This window comes from Sander lucioperca, chromosome 16 (genome assembly GCF_008315115.2).
Source record: "Sander lucioperca isolate FBNREF2018 chromosome 16, SLUC_FBN_1.2, whole genome shotgun sequence".
Lineage (NCBI taxonomy): Eukaryota > Metazoa > Chordata > Actinopteri > Perciformes > Percidae > Sander > Sander lucioperca.
Window position 1 is genome coordinate 209,141 of NC_050188.1, and position 7,704 is coordinate 216,844.

The window sequence follows — 7,704 nt, forward strand, 5'->3', positions numbered from 1 at the left end:
AGACTGCTGTGTTTTTGTTTTGTGGAAACATGGCTGAACAACAATGTAACGGACTCCACTATCCAGCTACCAGATCGGTTAGCTTTCCGAGCAGATGCTGCTCTGTCGGGTAAGACTCGTAGAGGTGGGCTGTGTTAACACGGACACGGACTGGTGCAGAAATGGGGTGCTTTAATCCAACTACTGCTGGTGGAGTTTGTGACTGTTAAATGCCGACCATTCTACATTACACACAAATTCATGGCTATGTTTATACTCTGTGTTTACATCCCACCAAGCGCTAATGCTACCAATGCGTTAGCTGAACGTTTTTATATATTTTAAATGTGTAACACCACTTGAGCCACGGTGCAACGTTGTTTTGTGTATATGGTTGAAATGATAATAAAACATATTTGAGTTGACTTGACTGCCTCACTGTCTATGTCTGTAACCGGTAGGTGTGACTTGGGAGTGGACTCGGAGGGAATAGAGTGCGGATCGGGCCGCATTTTTCTGTCACAGTTAAAATGAAAAAAATTCTCATACTAATGACACATACTGTACATTTGTAGGAAGGCATTCGGAAATGTCAGCAGATGAGCACATCAGCATATTCATTTTTCCAGCAGTGAAATATCCCTCACTTCTGTCCATTGTTTCACTTTCATCAATTTACTGTGAAATTTGATTGTAAATATGTTCATTGTAAGCAGCATATGTGCAGTGTGAGAATGGAGAGCTTGACAGACGTACCAACAATAAGTAAGAGGGGCACTGAATTATTGACTTATTTATTTCAGATTATTTTGCCTAAAGGATTATCTTAATGTTTGTCATTTAATGTAAAATGACTAATCTTCTTCTTTGTTTTAATTGTAATCTCTTTTCTAATGGAGCTGCAGGGATCAACACTCTGTCTTCTACTTCACATAAACACAATCTCAGGTTGCCACATCAACCCCTGGGCCTCCTGGATGTTTATTGTTGCCGTGGTGATGCGTTGTCCGTTAGCTACAGTTGAAGAAGAGGCGGTTACTGATCAGTCGTCATTATGTAAGGGTTGCATGCTGACACCTCTGTGGGGTTGACATAAAACAGGCGCGTTTGGCTAATGGAGAGGACAGTGTCTTAAAATGGGACTTCACTGCCCTGAGTTTAGCCGTTAAGGCTGCATAAAAACCCTATCTGTTGTGAGCCGGTTTATTGGACCAAATGTAGTACATATTTCTGGAAGTTACATTTAAACCAGACTATGTGACCTATTTTAACGATCTAAGCGCACAGCATGAAGCGCCTGGCGCAGCTGCATTTAGGGCATGTACAAAACCACTTTTGCTAGTTTAATGCCGGAAAAAAGGGTCTGTGTGCTAAGCACATGGTTCAAAAGTAGGGCTGGGCGATATGGAGAAAATCATATATCACAATATTTTTCACCAAATAACTCAATATTGATACCGCAACGACATTGTAGTGTTGACTATTGGTGCTTTCACAAAATATTTACACAATGAGATTTTTGATAAATAATAATCAGTAATGTGGATATAATGACTAAGTGGGTAAAGGCAAATAATAAAACAGTTACAACAGTCTGGTAAGTTCAGAAAATGACATAACTTTACTGTAATGCAGCCTTTAAAACCAGGAAAAGACACCACTTATGCTATATTACGATAATACGATATCCAAAATCTAAGACGATATCTAGTCTCATATCACGATATCAATATAATATCGATATATTATAGCTCTATTCACACTTATAGCTCTATTTTTTATTATAGCTCTATTCAAAAGGGTTGTACTTAGTGTCTTAATTAGTCATAGGTGTGTTTTGGGCGTAACATGCAATAAACCAATCAGAGTGTCATCTCCCATTCCCTTTAAAAGCCAGGCGCGTTTGTACCTTGGCGCATTGCTAATATGATGGCGGATTTGCTAAGCAGGAAGGAGAGCTTTTCAGGCGAAGAAACTGATCTGCTCGTGCGTGAAGTGAAAGTGCGCGAGCAGATCATACATGGCAAGAGCACTGTGCCACCAAAACTCCACGAGGTGAAGCAGGCGTTAAAATAACAATGAAATGCTGCGTTATTGACTTTAGACCAGGTTTTTGTTGGTCAATGGTGCGATCACTTTCCGCTGTATCAAGAAGGCAATACGCCAAGAATTCACCTGAACACACCTCCCTGTAAGACCAGCACGCCCATGGGCGCACAGATGGCCGCAGGTGCATTTGCTATTTAAACGACGTGGGCGCTGGACGGGAAATTGACAACTGCGTTGGTCTTACACTAGCAAAGACACTTGCGTCGGGCTTTGCACTGTGATGCGCCGGGTGCAAGATAGGGCCCCAAGAGTCTCTGTGACGCTGCACAGTGGTACTTTGAGCTGAATGCTAACATCAATCAATCAATCAATTTTATTTGTCACATGTATTAATTCCAGTTGTAATCCCACTGGTTCCTTTAGTTTGTGCATTAAAAGGAGTTTTAAATAGAATAGTATCCGCCCTTTTGTGTTCAGACGAACGAACCAGTCTCTGCAGGGCCTTGCGGTCCTGTTCAGTGCTGTTTCCGTACCAGGCAGTGATGTTCCCGTCATTCTTCAGGAGTAGAAATAGCTTATATTTGAGTGGATACCTGGAATTTCCTCAGGCATCTGAGGTGAAACAGTTTCTGCCTTGCCTTTCTTACCACTGAGTCAGTATGCAGTACCCAAGCCAGACCCTCTGTGATGTGAACACCAAGGTACTTGTAGCTGTCCACCCTTAACGGGGGCGTAGTTCTTTTCCTGCTTCTGCCCAAAGTCCACTATCATCTCTTTAGTCTTGCTGACATTCATGAGGTGGTTGTTAGGTAAAGAAGTAGAGCGCGTCAGGTTCTCTACTTCTTTCAGTTAGGTCTTTACATTGTTGTCTGTGATCAGGCCCACCACAGCTGTGTTCCATCATCACGTTTGCTGACGGTGTTGGAGAAAGTGGCTACACAGCCATGCGTGTACACGGAGTACAGCAGGGGGCTCAAAACACAGCCCTGGGGGGCTCCGGTGTTAAGGATGTGTGTGGGAGATGTGTGTCCGCCTCATCACCAGTGTTGGGGAAGTTACTTTTAAGAAGTAGTGTTTACTCGTTACTTCTTAAAAAAGTAATCTTTTACTTTACTTAGTTACCCCCTATGGAAAGTAACTTTTTACTTTACTCGTTACTTTTAAAAGCAGGCGTCTCTGGCAGAGACTGAAGTTAATTATACAAAAACTATCTTTGACCATAAAGCCAATCTCTGGTTTATCAGTGAAGTGTCTGAACTACACTGCAGGCTGGATTCTCTACTCACAAAGTGACGGCTGATTCATTATGAAGGAGTCCAGCGCAGGTTGAATACACAGCAGGTCATCGGCGTTACACGTGTTAGTGTATACTATGTAATGTCTGTATCAACTTGTACCAGTCGCGCAGCCACGATGGTCCGTGCATTGTCGTAGACACATGCAGGCTCTTTTGCCTGTGCAACCGACACAAGTCCACAGCGGTCCGCTGCGTGTAAGAATGAGGCCATCTCCACCGCATCCATCTGTGAGGTTGTCAGCTTTGTGTCTGTCTGGTTCAGAGCGCCGTCCAGCAAAAAGCCACGAAGCTTCTCTACCAGCCTCTGTCACGTCCCGTGTGGAATTTGTGAGCGCGCAGCTGAGAAGGCAGTGTCGCTGTCAAATCTGTCCCTGGGAAAAGTAATGTTGTGCCGAATTGAAAAAGGAACTACATTTTGTTACCAAAGTTTCAGTAGTAGCGCTTTACACTACTTTTTACCTGAAAAAAAGTAGTTATGTTACTGCACCCAACACTGCTCACCACCTTGGGTCTGCCTGTCAGGAAGTCAAGGCTCCACATGCAGAGTGTTAATAGTACGTTCCATTTGTACTTGGAAGTCGGATTTTCCGGAATTAAAGTCGGAAACACGCCCCCGGATTTCAGATTTCTGTGTTCAGTTCGGAACTCAGACAACCACCGAGTACCCCAAGTTAAAAATCCAACATGGCTGTGTGTTTCACTTTGTGTCTCACTAAATCAGTCGTACACACAGTGCTGTCCATCTTCTGTGGACATGTTGTTACTCTCTTTGTATGCACAAAAAACTGCGTAATGCGTTGTTATAAACTGGTAATGCTAACAATGACTAACCTGGCTAGAGCTAATGAAAACAATGAAAATACGACTTGTAAATGGAACGCATTTAACTCGGGGGTGACGTCATTCCCAGCTTTGGCTTCCGAGTTCCGAGGTAAATGGAACGCAGTATTAATCCCAGGACCTTGAGCTTTGTGACGAGCCGCACAATGGCAATGATAACATGCTGATGTTTATCAGGTATGTTGTTAACAATGTTCATCATCTTAGTTAAGCATGTTAGCATGCTAATATTTGCTAATTGGCAATAAACACAGATTACAGGTGAGGCTGATGGGAATGTAATTAGTTCTGCAGGTAAAAAAAAACAAAGTTTTTAATTCAATCATCCTGATGGGGACATCAATCTCTATATTACATCATGACAATATTTAACTCATTCGCAAATGTGAACCTGTTGGTATCTCTAAAAGAAACGTCTGAAGACCACGTTGTATATGTTTTATTTTTTACAAGTGAACAGAAATGAGTCTGAGCTTCTGTGAAATGACAATAAACTGGTTTAAATCTGTAGCAGTTCATCTGGAAAGCACATCAGGCAGACTGGTTGTCCCAGCTTTTGCTGATCAAATATTCTATCTGCTTATTGATTAGGCATTTTGGTGACACACACACACACACACACACACACACACACACACACATACACACACACACACACCCATACACACACTATGTGGTTGTACAGGGACAGTGTGGAGGAGGAGTGTTTCACATTGATTTGATGAGAGTAATGGAAAAAATGCATGACTGCTCAACCCGGATGACACACACACACACACACACACACACACACACACACACACACACACACACAGTGATGTGTAAACATCCTCTCAGTGGAGGAGGACCAGAGGCTCTGAGCTGTGAGTTCAGCTCCCTCCTGAATTTGTTAAGAATAGAAACATCAGAAAATTCTCCTCAGTGTTTCCTCTGGTGAGGTGTAAAAGATGTTTAGAATAATTGATGACATTGTTGGATGTTGTTGGACCTGCTTCTTGCTCGTTTTCTGTTGTTTTATTTCAAGGAGTAAAGACACCATTTGCTTGTAGGGCTGACTTTGTTGTAAAACAAGTTAGCAGCTTTTGGCTAATGTAGGTCATTAGCTCATTGCTGACAGGGACTTAGCATGAACATGTTCAACTAAAGAAATGTAAGCGGACACACCACATGGTTTGTTACACAGAACCACCTGACAAGCCGTCATTGAAAACTGTTTGGAAAAAGGGCAGGCACTTGCCGAAGCCAGTCAGGAGAAGGGCGAAAACATCTTTTCCATCGTGAAAAGCCTTCTGTGCTCTTCTTTCAATGAAGAAATACTCTCCAGTTCTAATATAACTGATGATATTGCAGCATTTTTGCCAGGAAGACTCAGCTTGCTTTGCCCAGGGGCCACTTTGGCATAATGACAAGAGACCAGGGGCCAGTTCATAAACAAACACTATTTAATATTCATCAGATAAAATGAATAAACCTTAAAAGGTCCGTAACTCATCTTTCTATGAAATTCTTTTTTTTATTCTTTATTATTGTGCAACCTTGCATACAGCAATTTTTGTATGGCAAAATAAACAGTGGCAAAATAAAGGCAAATTCACCTTTTGACGTTGGCTGTCCTCACTCATCTCTGCCTAGAGGCAAATGCAGTCACAGCAGCACCGCGCAGGTCAGATGTGCGCAGGGGCGTTTCTAGGGTTTGAGGACATTCGGGCTTAGCCCAGACCTCTGTTGGGGGGGGCAGGGAATCCTCCCTTTGCTCTATTTTGGTGTTTTTTTTAATGCACTTTGGCACCTTATTTACATTTTAAAGTACAACAATTATAAATTAGAAAATGGTCGACGGGCACACCATAAATTGAAGGACTGGCTATGAACATGGGCAGGAGGTCTATAATACAGACATTCAGCAGGAAAAGAGAAATTCCAGTTTACCTGCCTGTAGCTGACGTTCACTTCCAACCGGCTTGTGCTCTATTCTGTGTGTTTCAGCCATATTACCGTTTACCCTGGTAATGTCACTCTACAAAATGCCCCTTTTTGTTACGAGGTCCAGTTATTTTTTTGCAAGCTCTTTGTGACACCAGAGAAGATAAATATCAAATAATGTTCAGTGAAATTCAGCATTACTCACTAGATATTGATATTTCCTGGTGGCACTATGTACTGCAGCACTTATGATGCAGGGACAGAAGCCAAAACTGATTAATCAATGAGTTGACCTGTCAGTCAATATAACGTTCATGTTTACTCTTCTCTGTTGGATTGTAGAAAAGTGTGAACACGAATCAGACCAGAACAACAATGTATCTTCTTTTTCTCTTGGTTTAACCCTAACCCTAACCCTAGCTAAATTACAGTTGTGAAAGTGACCTCAGTAAACACAAGTCTTAGCTCATGCTAACAGAGATATTGTACCTAAGCCCCAAACTAATGGGATTTTCAGCTCAGGTGAAGATGTTGTAAGGTAAGTTTTCCCTACAAAACATTTAAAAAACAGATTTTCTCCTCCTCGTAGTGACAATAGAGTACATTGTATACAGCTGATTGTTGAGCTGTAAGGAAACCTGAAAGCTTCAGACTGAGTGAGGGAAAAAGACTCAGACACAGTAGTGTAGCTGTGTCTGAACACAGTGTCACTGACCTGAACATTATTCTAAAAGACATTTCAAACATTTCAGCCCCTTTTGAGGTGCGTTTGATTTGTGGCGACAGAGCAAAGAACACAGAAAATCAAACACCCCCCTGTGTTTATTAAAACTGCACAATTTCCTCTCTGTCTGTCTCTGGTTCAGTGTAAAAAGCTCAGTACTGTAACTCTGCCTTTTTATTCACACACTTACACACTCTGACGCTGCTAAGAAGAATAGGAATGTAAACTGAAGACTCTCTGCCAGCAGTAAGATCGTGTTTGAGTGTGTGAGACTCTGACTCCCTCTGCTGGATGGATGTTGTCTTTATTTTTAATTTTTATAAAATATAAAAGGACATTTCAGAAACTGAATAGCAATAACAAGTGAATACATAAAATAGTAACAGCAAAAAAATATGATCAAATGTGTTTTATGATTCTCTTTCAAACAGGAAAACAGGGATGTTTTATTCACACAATCCTTATTATATTTAGCATAATTTTAAACTTGTGAATCACTCTTTTGTCTGTGTGTTTTAATGAATATGACAACAATATAATTGCATATTATTGTGTTGTTGCCTGTCTTGGTTGCACTGTTTGAAACTTGCTTTTTAATAAATTAAAGTTAAGCTAAGATGCTTGCAGATGATTGCAACCCAATTAGACAAGATTAGACGTTGCAAATTGGAAGGGCACTGGGAAGAAATCTGCAGAATCAAGCCAAAAGTCATTAGTTCTTTCTTTTAGTTTTTTTATTTCCACATAAAAATATTGTCTTCTTTTGGGTATTTTTTTCTTTTTTTTGTGGTGCTTGCTTGTGGGGGGAATGCAGCCCTTGGTTTCAGCTGTGGAGAGTATGTGCTGCAGGGAAGCGAAGGCCCCCAGAGACCTGGTGAAGAACTTAAACCCC